This window comes from Hyperolius riggenbachi, chromosome 4, assembly GCF_040937935.1.
Source record: "Hyperolius riggenbachi isolate aHypRig1 chromosome 4, aHypRig1.pri, whole genome shotgun sequence".
Lineage (NCBI taxonomy): Eukaryota > Metazoa > Chordata > Amphibia > Anura > Hyperoliidae > Hyperolius > Hyperolius riggenbachi.
This window is the reverse complement of record NC_090649.1, coordinates 370654913-370674453: the sequence shown is the minus strand read 5'-3', so window position 1 is coordinate 370674453 and position 19541 is coordinate 370654913.

Here is a 19541-nt window from a genome sequence, read left to right as displayed (position 1 = left end):
TACACATGTGATCCAAAGAATGTCCTTTTTCGATCAGGAATTGTTTAATTGTTGCTACCGTCCTGGAGCAATACACACACACATAATGTAGGGATTGGCCAATCCCGTTTTTGTGTGAATGTGGGGTGAGTGTGGTTGTGAAGACCAGGAGTACTCCTATAGTGTATATGCCCAAGTCGTATGTTTTTAGGGATTTGGGGGTTTTAATGGGATGGATGTTATGTATTTTCCCCCTGAGGCTGAGGGGGGAAGTGAGCTGCCTGTCACATGCTGAGAAACTGTGAGAATCTCAGACCGGAGTACAGATAATTCACCATGAAATAATAATAAAATAAAAACTTGTAGTATACTGTATATATATATATATATATATATATATATATATATATATATATATATATATATATATATATATATATACATACATACATATGCACACATTTACATATACACATTACACAGTATAGTGTGTGTGTGTGTGTGTGTGTGTGTGTGTGTGTGTGTGTGTGTGTGTGTGTGTGTGTGTGTGTGTGTGTGTGTGTGTGTGTGTGTGTGTGTGTATATATATATACAGTGGCTTGCAAAAGTATTCAGCCCCCTTGAAGTTTTCCATATTTTGTCACATAACTGCCACAAACATGAATCAATTTTATTGGAATTCCATGTGAAAGACCAATACAAAGTGGTGTACACGTGAGAAGTGGAAAGAAAATCATACATGATTCCTAACATTTTTTACAAATAAATAACTGCAAAGTGGGGTGTGCGTAATTATTCAGCCCCCAAAGTCAATACTTTGTAGAACCACCTTTTGCTGCAATTACAGCTGCCAGTCTTTTAGGGTATGTCTCTACCAGCTTTGCACATCTAGAGACTGAAATCCTTGCCCATTCTTCTGTGCAAAACAGCTCCAGCTCAGTCAGAATAGATGGACAGCATTTGTGAACAGCAGTTTTCAGATCTTGCCACAGATTCTCGATTGAATTTAAATCTGGACTTTGATTGGGCCATTCTAACACATGGATATGTATTGTTTTAAACCATTCCATTGTTGCCCTGGCTTTATGTTTAGGGTTTTTGTCCTGCTGAAAGGTGAACCTCTGCCCCAGTCTCAAGTCTTTTGCAGGCTCCAAGAGGTTTTCTTCCAAGATTGCCCTGTATTTGGCTCCATCCATCTTCCCATCAACTCTGACCAGCTTCCCTGTCCCTGCTGAAGAGAAGCACCCCCACAGCATGATGCTGCCACCACCATATATGACAGTGGGGATGGTGTGTTCAGAGTGATGTATAGTGTTAATTTTCTGCCACACATAGCATTTTGGCCAAAAAGTTCAATTTTGGTCTCATCTGACCAGAGCACCTTCTTCCACATGATTGCTGTGTCACCCACATGGGTTGCGGCAAACTGCAAACAGGACTTCTTATGCTTTTCTGTTAACAATGGCTTTCTTCTTGCCACTCTTCCATAAAGGCCAACTTTGTGCAGTGCACGACTAATAGTTGTCCTATGGACAGATTCCCCCACCTGAGCTGTAGATCTCTGCAGCTCGTCCAGAGTCACCATGGGCCTCTTGACTGCATTTCTGATCAGCGCTCTCCTTGTTCGGTCTGTGAGTTTAGGTGGACGGCCTTGTCTTGGTAGGTTTACAGTTGTGCCATACTCCTTCCATTTCTGAATGATCGCTTGAACAGTGCTCCGTGGGATGTTCAAGGCTTTGGAAATCTTTTTGTAGCCTAAGCCTGCTTTAAATTTCTCAATAACTTTATCCCTGACCTGTCTGATGTGTTCTTTGGACTTCATGGTGTTGTTTCTCCCAACATTCTCTTAGACAACCTCTGAGGCCATCACAGAGCAGCTGTATTTGTACTGACATTAGATTACACACAGGTGCACTATTTAGTCATTAGCACTCATCAGGCAATGTCTATGGGCAACTGACTGCACTCAGACCAAAGGGGGCAGAATAATTACGCACACCCCACTTTGCAGTTATTTATTTGTAAAAAATGTTTGGAATCATGTATGATTTTCGTTCCACTTCTCACGTGTACACCACTTTGTACTGGTCTTTCAAGTGGAATTCCAATAAAATTGATTCATGTTTGTGGCAGTAGTATGACAAAATGTGGAAAACTTCAAGGGGGCCGAATACTTTTGCAAGCCACTGTATATACACATACATACACACAAACATCACTTCCTGGTTAGCGGCCATGTTTTTGGTTTGTAAACACTGCCTAAAACTGATGATTAACAGCCATTATCGTGGTGGGGAGTGGCAGAAACGGCAAAGAACGATCCAGGAGATCAGAATGACTCGATTGGTAAGTTTTTTATTGTACAAATCGGACAGTACAGATTCTTTTTAATGTGTGTGTCAAGAGGGTATATTACTGTTAAAATTGAAACTATGGGCTTGTAAATGGTGACCGACGCAAAACTGAAGAAATGCACCTTTATTTCCAAATAAAATATTGGTGCCATACATTGTACATGGGGAAAAATGTGTGGGTTTTAAGTATAGTTGCATGTATTATTTAAAACTATAAATGCCGAAAACTGAAATAATGAACTTTTTCCATTTTTTTTTCTTATTTTTCCTGTTAAAACGCAGTTAGAATAAAATAATTTTTTAGCAAAAACTACCCCCCAAAGAAAATTGGTGGCGAAAAAAGCAAGATATAGATTGTTTTGTTGTGATATTAGTAATAAAGGAGAATGAATAGAAGAAGCGCTGACAGGTGAAAATTGTTTTATTTTTTTTTTAAGGTTAAACCCTTGGAGGTGAAGTGGTTAAAAGCCAAAATAAACATACACTTCATACTTACCTCCCGCATAGTATATTCATCAATCTCGATCTATCCTGCGTCCTGTTTGCCCACTGTTATCTATGGAGTTTTCCAGCCTCCATTTTAAAAATGGCGATGATCCTGTAACAGCTTCTGGGTCAGCACATTGTTCAACTGTAATATCTCTTACTTGAGCCATAGGGAAACATGGATATTACCTTGCCCTTTCAGTTTTAATTGACAGCAATGGAGATATAGCTGACAACTAACTGATTAATTTTAGTTCTGACAAAATTTTGTCAGAACTGGAAAGAATTGTTGTTAGAAGAAAATGGTGAGCTTCTGACGGTGAGGTAAGTATGTAATATTCATTTGCAGGTACATCTTGTGTTCATTTTAAATAATTATTACATTCATAATTCTGTTCAGGTTAATTTTAGGAAATTCAGGGTAGATGAGGGTTTTACTTTTTCACTATCTGTGTTAGACTTTCCATGCCATTTAAAGTGGACCCATATTAAAAATACAAGATTTCAGAAATAAAATCTATTTTCTAAATTATAATAATAAATAGCAGCCTTTTTTTCAGCTGCATGATGAGAAAAATAAAATATTTTACATTTATTGGAGGAACCCCTCCCTTCCTTTCATATTGCCGGGACAGAATCCGGCAAACTGGTGGAGTAGGTGGTGTCCGGCAAAGGAGGAATTGCTAATGGCTGTATAATCCTAGTTATGAAAAGAGAAAGGTGAAAAGTATGCAGTGAAATGCTCATAGGCTTGAAGGAGTGTTTATTTATCTTTGTATGTGTCAGAGTGGTGCAACTAAACATTTTAAATTAAAAAAAATGTTTGTACAAGGCAAGGAAATGAACAGCGCTACTTAAAAACAGACAAGTGCCTACCTGCAAAAGAGTGCAAGCCCCACTTGTGGGATAATTTACACACCTAGCATACACATGACCTGTCTACCACTGGAGGATGTTGGTTTCCGTAACAGCTTGCATGCAACCTATTAAGTACTCGTCCCTTCCACTGCGAAGAAGTCAATCCTCCATGGGAGGGGCCTAACACTAACTAAATCCTAACCTATGTATATGCATAGCCTGGGTGCGGCTAATCAAGTAAAATCGAAAATTGAAAATTGCGCAAAAGGTGGATCAGCGCAACACCAGGCCGCCTCCGAATTGCCTCGAATCAGAGGTGCGCTGAGCCCCCCCAGAAACTGCAAACGCACCTTGAACCCAAACAGAAGCTCTGCATATACACCAAAAGCAAAAACTGTTTGCAGTTTCTGGGGGGGGGGGGCTCAGCGCACCTCTGATTCGAGGCCATTCGGAGGCGGCCTGGTGATGCGCTGATCCACCTTTTGCGCAAAAAAAATGTTTGGTTTGGGTCCGCTTTAAGTGCCTTTGTTTGCTGTACGAAAGGTTAAAAACACCAGTGTATTTCCCCACTAACTTTTACGGAATTCAGATTGGGTCCTTTCAAATGTGGAGCATATTGGCCTGTTCAGCTGGACTATTTATGAATTGCACACAGAATATTTGCCTTTTTTGGTAAGTGGGAGTAAAAAATGGTAAGAATTTTCAGAAAACAAAATGCCAAATTGCCTGTTGACATCTTTATAATGTTTATACATTTTACTTAACATTCTTATTTGTTCTGATCCTCCTTTTCTTTTTTGGGCACTTGATTATAGTTTTGGTCTGTGCTGCCATCCAGTGGCTTTCTTATAGCTACTGTATTGAAATCCTGTATAATTTATTTTATTAACAGGGGACCAATACATGTATATTGCAAGGATTTTATTGAGCGTTTTTATTCATTTTTAGGTATATAGGGTGTTAAATATTAATAAAGTAATGTTTGTATTTCTAAAATCAAGCTTGCTTCTTATAAGCACATCTTTTCTTTTTAGAAGCTTATAGAATAGCAGTTCTTATTATGTGATAATGAATGCTGTTAGCGCCCTCTTCTGGTGGAATTTTGTAACTTCAAAACTATGTAAAGCATTTACCCTAAAGAAAATATACTGTCTCATCCACAAAACAATGCTCAGGTGTTTTTACTAGTAAGGTGAAGCAACACTGGTCAGCAATATTAGTCAAAGTATTAGGGACAAATCTGCATATGCATGATAAGATGCCACTAAGATGATATACAGAAAGACAGTAGGTACAAATGGTCAGTTCTACACACTAAATGAGACATTTCATTTACAAATATACAATGTATAAACACTTTGCACAGTACTGTGCAATAATACCAGTGAGCAGAGTAACTCATACGTGTGTTCAATCCCATCAAAACAAGTGTGAATACAGTGACAGCATGGCAAAGATCATTGCTATCAATATTGATATTGTTCATGGAATGGTAGAAAATGACAGCATTAAGAATTCAGCTCTGTTATGTTCAACCTGTAGCCACATAGGCATGTTGTGTACCCTTGTGTTACTTGTGATAAATTTGTGAATAGGTGAATGCCCTTATAATAACAAGGGGATGATGAGGCTTAGGAGGAGAGACGCCACACTGTCCATTTTCTTAAAATGTATATGTTATGGCCAGAACTAGAGATGTAGCGAACGGTTCGCCGGCGAACAGTTCCAGGCGAACTTTGGAGGTTCGCGTTCGCCTGGACCAAGCGAACTTTTGCGGAAGTTCGATTCGCCCCATAATGCACTATGAGGGTCAACTTTGACCCTCTGCATCACAGTCAGCAGGCACATTGTAGCCATTCAGGCTACACTAAGCCCTGGAGCCCCCCCCCCCCTTATATAAGGCAGGTTTGCCGGCCATTACACTCACTCGTGTGCCTGCTAGAGACAGACTAGGGACAGCTGCTGCAGACTTGTTCTCCTAGGGAAAGATTAGTTAGGCTCTTGGTCTTGGCTTGCTCCTGGCTGATTGTTATTGCTAAAATAGCACCCCTCAACAGCTCTTTTGAGAGATAATGTTTTCCAGATGTGTTTTTGTGTGTGTGTGTGTTGCTCACTGACATTATACAGCCCTATCTGTTGCAGCTGGACCTTGGTAATTGTTATTACTGTGCCAGCCAGGCCCTGCCTAACGATCTATACTGGGACACCTACCTATGCCTACCTAACTATTGGGGCACCTACTTACCTATACGGGGACACCTACCTACCTACCTATACTAGGGGACCTACCTATGCCTACCTACCTATACTGGGTCTCCTACCTATGCCTAGCTAACTACTGGGTCTCCTACCTATGTCTAGCTAACTACTGAGGCACCTACCTATGCCTACCTACCTATACTGGGACTCCTACCTATGCCTACCTACAGTGTTGTAGCTAAGGAGCTGTGGGCCCCGATGCAAGTTTTACATTGGGCCCCCCAAAGCACTTTATACATAACAATTGATACACCGCACCAAAACCTGCCAATGGCAACTACAGTGTCAAAGGTGCAAGAATGGGATAGGGAATAATTTGTTAATGATTGCCACTATTCTAGTATCTATGGAAGTGATTATTACCAGCATAGGACCAATAGAGAGCTAATACTGTAGTTGAGGGAGGGCCCTTCGGGGGTCCCTCTGGCCCAAGTGCCCCGATGCGGTCGCAACCTCTGCAACCCCTATTGCTACGCCCCTGCCTACCTATCTATACTGGGACTCCTACCTATGCCTACCTACCTATACTGGGACTCCTACATATGCCTACCTACCTATACTGGGACTCCTACCTATGCCTACCTACCTATACTGGGACTCCTACCTATGCCTAGCTAACTACTGGGACACCTGCCTATGCCTACCTACATACAAGAAGATAATAAGGTCGTTGCTTCATTGTGGACAGACCAAATTTGATCAGCTGGACAGTCACTGCTGTTCTATCATTGAGCTACCACAGCCCGGCGACCATATGGGCTTGAAAACCGCCACGGCCTACACTCTCGCCACGGTGCGCACCAGTCCAGCACGGCCGTCACTACGCAAACAGCTGTTTGCGGTGCGTTACACAGTGAGTTTGGTGCGTCAGTGTGAAGCAGAACTCTAATTACACTCCCTGATTGATGTATACACATGCAAGATGTTTGAAAGCACTTTAGGCCTGCAATTTAGCATTCAATGTCATTTCTGCCCTTAAAATGCTGCTTTGCGTCACATACAGATTTTTCCCCGGGTCTTTGGACATGTATCCCACTCCGCCATGCCCCCGTCCAGGTGTTAGACCCCTTGAAACATCTTTTCCATCACTTTTGTGTCCAGCATAAATTTTTCTATTTTTTTAGTTCGCATCCCCATTGAAGTCTATTGCGGTTCGCAAATTTTTCCGCGAACCGAACCTTCCGCGAAGGTTCGCGAACGGGGTTCGCGAACTGAAAATTGGGAGGTTCGCGACATCTCTAGCCAGAACCCGAAGTCTGGCCACTTCGGGTTCTGGCCGGTCAAAACGCAAAGTGGCCATGCCCATGCGACCAGTGTTAGAAATGAAATACTCTCGGACGCATAAATGTCTTGTTGCTGCCAAAATGTTTTAAAATCCCGGCATGTAACTCCCCTGGCGGCACGGCAATGTGTCAGATGAAGCCGCCTCTTCGACTCTGCCTCCTCTCCTGAGTCTCCTCCCCACTACTATGCAGCTGCGGCAGCCGGGGACATGCCTGTCCCCCAGAGTCATCCGTAGCGGCAGGGAATCCTGCCGTTCGTTCTCCTGCAGAGCGGGTGCTGGCAGAAGCAATGTCTGCAGCCTTCCCGCTCTGCTTCCCTGCCGCTACGAATGATCGGGGACATGCGTGGTTCCCGACTGCTGCAGCTGCATATGAGAGTGCAGGGGGAGGGGGAGGAGAGGAGGCAGAGCCGAAGAGGCGGCTTCATCTGACACATTGTCGTGCCGCCAGAGGAGTTAATTCACGCCGGGATTTTAAAACATTTGGCTTCAGCAAGACATTTATGCGACTGGGAGTATTTCATTTCTAACACTGGCCACATGGGCACAGCCACTTCGTGTTTTGACCGGCCAGAACCCGAAGTGGCCAGACTTCAGTTTCTGGCCATAACATACAGTGGCGTGCAAAAGTATCCGGCCCCCTTGAAGTTTTCCACATTTTGTCACATTACTGCCACAAACATGAATCAATTTTATTGGAATTTCACGTTATTATCACAATTTTATTGGAATTTTTTTAAAAAAATGTTTGACTTTGTAGCTTACAAATGTTTGATTCTGTCCTTAATAAGGTCTTTTTGAAACTAAACTAATGTTTGACTTGTTCCAATTATTATCCCTAATATGTTAAACCAGTTTGGTGATGATAACATGCATGGGGGCTTCAACTGCTGAAGTTGGCAGTATAGACTTTAATATAAAAAAAATGTAAATGTCAAAACTCCAAATTCCTCCACTGTGTATTCCGAATTCTAATCCAGAATGTCAAATTCTGATGCGAAACGTGGAGTTCAGAATTGAGTATAATTTGATTGCTCAATCCTATCCTACCTCACATAGTTCAGAAGGGAGAAATACACAGTGCAAGTGGTAAGAAATAGAAGTGGACAGGGAAACACATAGTGGGGAGAGGTTGGAATCACAGCACGAGTGGATAAGCTCATAGAGTAGTTCACAAGACATTTATAAGTGAGTGAGGAGGTGAATGGATGAGATTGTGCATATGGGGATTGGGAAGGGTTAAAACAGCAAGGGTAGATAGACAGGTAAGTGGATGGGAAGCATAAAGTGAGGACTAGGCAAGGGAGAACAAAGTAGCGCGCCGCGCTGAAAAATTGGTGTGGTCATGAACCAGAATGTGGGTGTGGCCGTGGGTGGAGACAAGTTTACATGAACTAAGCAATGGTGGGACATTAGATTAGGACAGTGGTGGCGAACCTTTTGGAGGCCGAGTATCCAAACTGCAAAGTCACTTTACTATCACAAAGTGCCAACAGCAATTTAAACTAAATACAAACGTTTTAACTCATACATGAACATTATGGAAAATCCAAGTTGAAAATAAACTGTGAAGATAAACAATTTCATCCATCCTACTCCTGAAAAATTTATTCATTTTTTTAGAACCTCCCAGTTTCATTTTCTGTTTTAAAAAGCGGAAAAAGTAGGTTTAACCACTTAACGACCGCCCCCAGCCGATGGGCGGCGGCAAAGTCCGGGCCCAAACGACCGCAATACGCCCATCGGCGGGGGCGGCTGCGGGAGTGGCTATGCGGCGATCGCGTCATTCGTGACGCGATCAGCCGCCGGGGACTGGCTCCGCCCCCCGTTCGCCGTAACCCGCCGGCCGTTCGGAAGCGCCGGCGGGTTACTGGCATCCGGATCGCCGCTGCAACAGTGTATAATAGGCTTTGTAATGTATACAAAGCCTATTATACTGGCTGCCTCCTGCCCTGGTGGTCCCAGTGTCCGAGGGACCACCAGGGCAGGCTGCAGCCACCCTAGTCTGCACCAAACACACTGATTTCCCCCCCCCCCTGCCCCCTGATCGCCCACAGCACCCCTCAGACCCCCCCCTGCCCACCCCCCAGACCACTGTTTGCACCCAGTCACCCTCCTAATCACCCATCAATCACTCCCTGTCACTATCTGTCAACGCTATTTTTTTTTTAAGTCCCTAATCTGCCCCCTACTCCCTCCTGATCACCCCCCCACCCCTCAGATTCTCCCCAGACCCCCCCCCAGACCCCCCCCCCCCCCGTGTACTGTATGCATCTATCCCCCCTGATTACCTGTCAATCACCTGTCAATCACCTGTCAATCACCCGTCAATCACCCCCTGTCACTGCCACCCATCAATCAGCCCCTGATCTGCCCCTTGCGGGCAATCTGATCACCCCCCCACACCAATAGATCGCCCGCAGATCCGACATCAGATCACCTCCCAAATCCATTGTTTACATCTATTCTCTCCTCTAAACACCCACTAATTACCCATCAATCACCCCCTATCACCACCTGTCACTGTTACCCATCAGATTAGACCCTAATCTGCCCCTTGCGGGCACCCAATCACCTGCCCACACGCTCAGATTGCCCTCAGACCCCCCCCTTATCAATTCGCCCGTGCAATATTTACATCTGTTATTCCGGGTAATAACCCACTGATCACCTGTCAATCACCCATCAATCACCCCCTGTCACTGCCACCCATCAATCACCCCCTGTCACTGCCACCCATCAATCAGCCCCTAACCTGCCCCTTGCGGGCAATCTGATCACCCCCCCACACCAATAGATCGCCCGCAGATCCGACATCAGATCACCTCCCAAATCCATTGTTTACATCTATTCTCTCCTCTAAACACCCACTAATTACCCATCAATCACCCCCTATCACCACCTGTCACTGTTACCCATCAGATTAGACCCTAATCTGCCCCTTGCGGGCACCCAATCACCTGCCCACACGCTCAGATTGCCCTCAGACCCCCCCCTTATCAATTCGCCCGTGCAATATTTACATCTGTTATTCCGGGTAATAACCCACTGATCACCTGTCAATCACCCATCAATCACCCCCTGTCACTGCCACCCATCAATCACCCCCAGTCACTGCCACCCATCAATCAGCCCCTAACCTGCCCCTTGCGGGCAATCTGATCACCCACCCACACCAATAGATCGCCCGCAGATCCGACATCAGATCACCTCCCAAATCCATTGTTTACATCTATTCTCTCCTCTAAACACCCACTAATTACCCATCAATCACCCCCTATCACCACCTGTCACTGTTACCCATCAGATTAGACCCTAATCTGCCCCTTGCGGGCACCCAATCACCCGCCCACACGCTCAGATTGCCCTCAGACCCCCCCCCCTTATCAATTTGCCCGTGCAATATTTACATCTGTTATTCCGGGTAATAACCCACTGATCACCTGTCAATCACCCATCAATCACCCCCTGTCACTGCCACCCATCAATCACCCCCTGTCACTGCCACCCATCAATCAGCCCCTAACCTGCCCCTTGCGGGCAATCTGATCACCCACCCACACCAATAGATCGCCCGCAGATCCGACATCAGATCACCTCCCAAATCCATTGTTTACATCTATTCTCTCCTCTAAACACCCACTAATTACCCATCAATCACCCCCTATCACCACCTGTCACTGTTACCCATCAGATTAGACCCTAATCTGCCCCTTGCGGGCACCCAATCACCCGCCCACACCTCAGAACGCCCTCAGACCCCAGCCCTGATCACCTCGCCAGTGCATTGCTTGCATCTATTTCCCCCCTCTAATCACACCTTGAGACACCCATCAATCACCTCCTGTCACCCCCTAGCACACCTACCCATCAGATCAGGCCCTAATTTGCCCCGTGTGGGCTCCTGATCACTCGGCCAAACCCTCAGATCCCCCTCAGACCCCCTTCCGATCACCTCCCCAGTGCATTGATTGCATCTATTTTCCCCTCTAACCGCCCCCTGAGACACCCATCAATCACCTCCTGTCACCCCCCTAGCACTCCTATCCATCAGATCAGGCCCAATACATCCTGTCATCTAAGAGGCCACCCTGCTTATGACCGATTCCACAAAATTTGCCCCCTCATAGACCACCTGTCATCAAAATTTGCAGATGCTTATACCCCTGAACAGTCATTTTGAGAAATTTGGTTTCCAGACTACTCACAGTTTTGGGCCCGTAAAATGCCAGGGCAGTATAGGAACCCCACAAGTGACCCCATTTTAGAAAGAAGACACCCCAAGGTATTCTGTTAGGTGTATGATGGGTTCATAGAATATTTTATTTTTTGTCAAAAGTTAGCGGAAATTGGATTGTTATTGTTTTTTTCACAAAGTGTCATTTTTCACTAACTTGTGAGAAAAAATAAAATCTTCTATGAACTCACCATACCCCTAACGGAATACCTTGGGGTGTCTTCTTTCTAAAATGGGGTCACTTGTGGGGTTCCTATACTGCCCTGGCATTTTAGGGGCCCTAAACCGTGAGGAGTAGTCTAGAAAACAAATGCCTCAAAATGACCTGTGAATAGGACGTTGGGCCCCTTAGCGCACCTAGGCTGCAAAAAAGTGTCACACATGTGGTATCGCCATACTCAGGAGAAGTAGTATAATGTGTTTTGTGGTGTATTTTTACACATACCCATGCTGGGTGGGAGAAATCTCTCTGTAAATGGACAATTGTGTGTAAAACAAATAAAAAAATGTGTCATTTACAGAGATATTTCTCCCACCCAGCATGGTTATATGTAAAAATACACCACAAAACACATTATACTACTTCTTCTGAGTACGGCGATACCACATGTGTGACACTTTTTTGCAGCCTAACTGTGCTAAGGGGCCCAAAGTCCAATGAGTACCTTTAGGATTTCACAGGTCATTTTGAGACATTTGGGTTCAAGACTACTCCTCACGGTTTAGGGCCCCTAAAATGCCAGGGCAGTATAGGAACCCCACAAGTGACCCCATTTTAGAAAGAAGACACCCCAAGGTATTCTTTTAGGTGTATGATGAGTTCATAGAAGATTTTATTTTTTGTCACAAGTTAGCGGAAATTGATATGTATTGTTTTTTTTTTCACAAAGTGTCATTTTCCGCTAACTTGTGACAAAAAAAAAATCTTCTATGAACTCACCATACTCCTAACAGAATACCTTGGGGTGTCTTCTTTCTAAAATGGGGTCACTTGTGGGCTTCCTATACTGCCCTGGCATTTTAGGGGCCCTAAACCGTGAGGAGTAGTCTAGAATCCAAATGCCTCAAAATGACCTGTGAATAGGACGTTAGGCCCCTTAGCGCACCTAGGTTGCAAAAAAGTGTCACACATGTGGTATCGCCGTACTCAGAAGAAGTAGTATAATGTGTTTTGGGGTGTATTTTTATACATACCCATGCTGGGTGGGAGAAATCTCTCTGTAAATGGACAATTGTGTGTAAAAAAAATCAAATAATTGTCATTTACAGAGATATTTCTCCCACCCAGCATGGGTATGTGTAAAAATACACCCCAAAACACATTATACTACTTCTCCTGAGTACGGCGGTACCACATGTGTGGCACTTTTTTGCACCCTAAGTGCGCTAAGGGGCCCAAAGTCCAATGAGTACCTTTAGGATTTCACAGGTCATTTTGCCACATTTGGTTTCAAGACTACTCCTCACGGTTTAGGGCCCCTAAAATACCAGGGCAGTATAGGAACCCCACAAATGACTCCATTTTAGAAAGAAGACACCCCAAGGTATTCCGTTAGGAGAATGGCGAGTTCATAGAAGATTTTATTTTTTGTCACAAGTTAGCGGAAAATGACACTTTGTGAAAAAAAACAATTAAAATCAATTTCCGCTAACTTGTGACAAAAAAATAAAATCTTCTATGAACTCACCATACATCTAACGGAATACCTTGGGGTGTCTTCTTTCTAAAATGGGGTAATTTGTGGGGTTCCTATACTGTCCTGGCATTTTAGGGGCCCTAAACCGTGAGGAGTAGTCTTGAAACGAAATTTCTCAAAATGACCTGTGAAATCCTAAAGGTACTCATTGGACTTTGGGCCCCTTAGCGCAGTTAGGGTGCAAAAAAGTGCCACACATGTGGTATCGCCGTACTCAGGAGAAGTAGTATAATGTGTTTTGGGGTGTATTTTTCCACATACCCATGCTGAGTGGGAGAAATATCTCTATAAATAGACAATTTAGACAATTTAGACAAAAAATTGTCATTTACGGAGATATTTCTCCCACCCAGCATGTGTATGTGTAAAAATACACCCCAAAACACATTATACTACTTTTCCTGAGTACGGCAATACCACATGTGTGGCACTTTTTTGCGGCCTAACTGCGCTAAGGGGCCCAAAGTCCAATGAGCATCTTTAGGCTTTACAGGGGTGCTTACAATTAGGCACCCCCCAAATGCCAGGACAGTAAACACACCCCACAAATGACCCCATTCTGGAAAGTAGACACTTCAAGGTATTCAGAGAGGAGCATAGTGAGTCTGTGGCAGATTTCATTTTTTTTTGTCGCAAGTTAGAAGAAATGGAAACTTTTTTTTTTTTTTTTTTTTGTCACAAACTGTCATTTTCCGCTAACTTGTGACAAAAAATAAAATCTTCTATGAACTCACCATGCCTCTCACTGAATACTTTGGGATGTCTTCTTTCCAAAATGGGGTCATTTGGGGGGTATTTGTACTATCCTGGAATTTTAGCCCCTCATGAAACATGACAGGTGCGCAGAAAAGTCAGAGATGCTTGAAAATGGGAAAATTCACTTTTGGCACCATAGTTTGTAAACGCTATAACTTTTACCCAATCCAATAAATATACACTGAATGTTTTTTTTTTTATCAAAGACATGTAGCAGAATAACTTTCGCGCTCAAATGTATAGGAAATTTTACTTTATTTGAAAAATGTCAGCACAGAAAGTTAAAAAAGTCATTTTTTTGACAAAATTCATGTCTTTTTTGATGAATATAATAAAAAGTAAAACTCGCAGCAGCAATCAAATAGCATCAAAAGAAAGCTGTATTAGTGACAAGAAAAGGAGGTAAAATTCATTTAGGTGGTAGGTTGTATGACCGAGCAATAAACCGTGAAAGCTGCAGTGGTCTGAATGGAGAAAAAGGCTCTGGTCCTTAAGGGGCGAAAAGACTGTGGTCCTGAAGTGGTTAATGTTATTGTCTGATATGATTAAGATTCAGCTTTTTCCATAGTCTCGCAGTTAGCAATCATGTGACCCCCAACAAGACAAATTCAGAAATCATGAGCCCCCCCCCCCCCCCCATCAAGACAAATTCAGCAATCATGGGGCCCCCAACATGACCAACTCAGCAATCATGAGGCCCCCAACAAGACAAATTCAGCAATCATAAGGCCCCCAACAAGACAAATTCAGCAATCATGAGGCCCCCAACAAGACAAATTCAGCAATCTTGAGGCCCCCAACAAATCATGAGGCCCCCAACAAGAAAAAAGTCAGTAACCATGAGGCCCCCAACAAGACAAATTCAGCAGTCATGAGGCACATAAATAGACAGCATTTCACATAAATAGGCAGAATGCCCCTTAATATGGTAGACACCTCTCACCTGGCAGCAGTTCCCCAAAATACACTCAATCTGACAGCAGTGGTTCCCCAAAAATAGGTAGCCCCAGGTCTATAGGTGTCCCCAGAATAGGTGGCCAGCGGTATAGATGTCCCCAGAACTGGTAAGCCAGGGGTAGAGATGTCCCCAGAACAGTTAGCCAGGGGTATATGTGCCCAGTATATGTAGTCAGGGGTATATGTCCCCAGTATATGTAGCCAGGGGTATATCTCCCCAGTATATGTAGCCAGGGGTATATGTGCCCAGTATATGTAGTCAAGGGTATATGTGCCCAGTATATGTAGCCAGAGGTATATGTGCCCAGTATATGTAGGCAGGGGTATATGTGCCCAGTATATATAGTCAGGGGTATATGTGCCCAGTATATGTAGTCAGGGGGATATGTGCCCAGTATATGTAGGCAGGTGTATATGTCCCAGTATATGTAGGCAGGTGTATATGTCCCAGTATATGTAGGCATGTGTATATGTCCCAGTATATGTAGGAAGGTGTATATGTCCCAGTATATGTAGGCATGTGTATATGTCCCAGTATATGTAGGCAGGTGTATATGTCCCAGTATATGTAGGCAGGTGTATATGTCCCAGTATATATAGCCAGGGGTATATGTCCCCAGTATATGTAGCCAGGGGGTATATGTCCCCAGTATATGTAGCCAGGGGGTATATGTCCCCAGTATATGTAGCTAGGGGTATATGTCCCAGTATATGTAGGCAGGTGTATATGTCCCAGTATATGTAGGCAGGTGTATATGTCCCAGTATATGTAGGCAGGTGTATATGTCCCCAGTATATGTAGCCAGAGGTATATGTGCCCAGTATATGTAGGCAGGTGTATATGTCCCAGTATATATAGCCAGGGGTATATGCCCACAGTATATGTAGCCAGGGGGTATATGTCCCCAGTATATATAGCCAGAGGTATATGTCCCAGTATATGTAGCCAGGGGTATATGTCCCAGTATATGTAGGCAGGTGTATATGTCCCAGTATATGTAGGCAGGTGTATATGTCCCAGTATATGTAGGCAGGTGTATATGTCCCCAGTATATATAGTCAGGGGTATATGTGCCCAGTGTATGTAGCCAGAGGTATATGTGCCCAGTATATGTAGGCAGGGGTATATGTGCCCAGGATATATAGTCAATGGTATATGTGCCCAGTATATGTAGCCAGAGGTATATGTCCCCAGTATATGTAGGCAGGTGAATATGTCCTCAGTATATGTAGGCAGGTGTATATGTCCCCAGTATATGTAGGCAGGTGTATATGTCCCCAGTATATGTAGGCAGGTTTATATGTCCCAGTATGCAGGTGTATATGTCCCAGTATATGTAGGCAGGTGTATATGTCCCAGTATATGTAGGCAGGTGTATATGTCCCAGTATATATAGCCAGGGGTATATGTGCCCAGTATATGTAGTCAGGGGTATATGTGCCCAGTATATGTAGTCAGGGGTATATGTGCCCAGTATATGTAGGCAGGGGTATATGTGCCCAGTATATGTAGGAAGGGGTATATGTGCCCAGTATATGTAGGCAGGGGTATATGTGCCCAGTATATGTAGGCAGGGGTATATGTGCCCAGTATATGTAGTCAGGGGTATATGTACCCAGTATATGTAGGCAGGGGTATATGTGCCCAGTATATGTAGGCAGGGGTATATGTGCCCAGTATATGTAGGCAGGGGTATATGTGCCCAGTATATGTAGGCAGGGGTATATGTGCCCAGTTTATGTAGGCAGGGGTATATGTGCCCAGTATATGTAGCCAGGGGTATATGTCCCAGAATAAGTAGCCAGGGGTATATGTGCCCAGTATATATAGGTAGGGGTATATGTGCCCAGTATATGTAGGCAGGGGTATATGTGCCCAGTATATGTAGTCAGGGGTATATGTCCCAGAATATGTAGCCAGGTGTGCCCCAGCAGGAGGGGAGCAGCGCAAAGAAGAGGGAGAGCTATGGGCACAGTGGGGAAGGGCGGACATCTCCCCCCCTCTTCCCTCACCTTAGGGGGCTCTCCCTCCCTCGCTCTACCCTCCGGAACGAAGTGTGCAAAAGTTCGGGTTCGCGCGAACTTCGCAAACCGCAATAGACTTCAATGAAGAGGCGAACTTTGAAAACTACAAACATTTATGCTGGCCACAAAAGTGATGGAAAAGATGTTTCAAGGGGTGTAAGACCTGGAGTTTTACATGGCGGAGTGGGATACACACCAAAAGTCCCGGGGAAAAATCTGGATTTGATGCACAGCAGAGTTTTAAGGGCAGAAATCACATTGCAATGCTAAATTGGAGGCATAAAGTGCTTTAAAACATCTTGCATGTGTATACATCAATCAGGTAGTGTAATTAGTGTACTGCTTCACACTGACACACTAAACTCACTGTGTGAGGCACCGCAAACAGCTGTTTGTGTAGTGACGGCCTTGCTGGACTGGTGCGCACCATGGCGAGAGTGGAGTGCAGGCCATGGCGGTTTTCAAACCCATATGGTGGCCAGGCTGTGGTAGCTCAATTATAGAACAACAGTGACTGTCCAGCTGATCGAATTTTGTCTGTCCTCAATGAAGCAACGACCTTATTATCTTGGGTCAGGTGTGCCCCCCCCCCCCGAACACACTTATATAGCCGGCGGTCATTGCTTCATTGTGATACGCAAGCCCCTTCACCGTGGCAAGGTAACGATCACGAAGGGGAATTGACACATGTACATGCCTTTTGTGTTGTTGTTGCAGTCGCAGTGCAGCCAGAAAAATTAGGCAAAAATTAACGAAACCAAATGGAGTCCTGGACCCTGTTGGTGGTGGCTGAGAAGGTAGTAAGCGGCCTGCAGGCAGAGATGCTGTGTGGGGACTGGGGACCGACTTAGTCTTGGGGCAGGCAGTCACACGGCGTGCAGGCAGAGATGCTGTATGTGGGGACTGACTTAGTCTTCGGGCAGGCCTGACCGTGCTTTGCAGACCACGTGGTCAGATGGGCCCTTGACCCAACGCTGTGTGCCAGAGATGACACCACTTGCCTTTCAACATCACAGTACAGTTTGGGTATCACCTTTTTTGAGAAATAATTGCGGCCTGGTATCTTCCACTGCGGTGTGTATCTTTGCTTTTGTGTGCTGCTTTTCCTCAAGTGGTCATCCCATTGCAGTTTGTGCTTTGTCATCATGTGCCTTCGTAAGGAAGTTGTCGCCACGCGGGTCTTGGTCTTTCCACGGCTCAATTTTTGGTGGCAGAGAGTACAGATGGCATTTCTCTCATCTGAGGCAGACACACAAAAAAAATTCCATACCGCCAAGCCCTGGGATGATGGCACTTTGGTGGTGGCGGCCGACTGAGTGTTACGTGGAGGAAGAGGAAGTCAACTACGTCCTGACAATCTTGGGGTTGATGGCACGTGCCTTCTGAACACTGTACTTTGGTCCAGGGCCACACGAAATCACCACAGCACGACCTCGAACAGACCTGCCGGGTGGCCTGCAATATTGATCTCATAGAAAAATACACTAGGTAAACCTAGTACCAAAATGAGAGCAAAGCTGCTGATATGTATATTTCATAGACCAAGAACAAGGGCACAACCTTAACTGGGGAGCTACCTATGCTGGGAGGACTACCTATAATAGGAGGCTACCTCTGGATACCTATACTGGGGGATTACTCTTACCTATACTGGATGCTGCTTTTAAGGGGGAGGGGGCTTCTCTGATGAGGAAGGGGGTGGATTTTAGTGTTTGCCATATGTGCTATATTACCCAGATACACCACTGCAATAAATGTATAGAATAATCTTCAGACCACCACCTAGGTTTGTGGTATGTGACCATGCCACCCAGGACTATCCAGTTAAGTAAAAAAAATGTAGTGTAATCACAGTGTTACCATCATCACTATTTAACCTCTTGAGGACTGCAGGGCTAAACCCCCCTAGTGACCAAGCCATTTTTAGTGAAATTGGCCACTGCAGCTTTAAGGCCAAGCTGCAGGGCCGCACAACACCACACACAAGTGATTCCCCCCCTTTTCTCCCCACCAACAGAGCTCTCTGTTGGTGGGGTCTGATGGCTCCCCCCATGTTTATTTATTTTTTTTAATAAATATTATTGTTCGTGTTTAAAAAAAACAACACTGATTCTTTAAATCCCTTCTCTCCCTCCCTAACTCGCTCCCCACAGCCAGCCAATTACTGCAATCGGCTGTCATAGGCTTCTGCCTATGAGAGCCAATCACTCTTTTGTCCCCCAGGGGGACAGCCGTGTCACACGGCTGTCCCCAGTGCAGCGCTGCTGCTGATCGCAGTGCTGCACAGTGTAAATAGACGGCGACCACGCCGTCTAACAGTCTCCCGAGCGGCAATAGCCGCTCGGAGACTGAAGGCGGGGTGGAGCTCCGCCCCCCAAGTAGGAGATGTGCGCGCAGCCTGCGCGCGATCTCCTGCAAAATAGAGCCCCAGGACTTTACGCCAATTGGTGTTAGGTGGTTGGGAAAAGGTTAAAACATAGGTTAACATATGTCGTGAATCAGAGTTATTTCATCAGAAGCCAGTCACAGGAACATTTGTAATTGGAGGTAACATTTTCAAAAATCAATAGACTAGGTACATGGTTGTGTATCTCACAGATGCCTGTGAGTTGAACTCTGAGTATTGCAGAATAATTAGTCTGTAGGAAGAT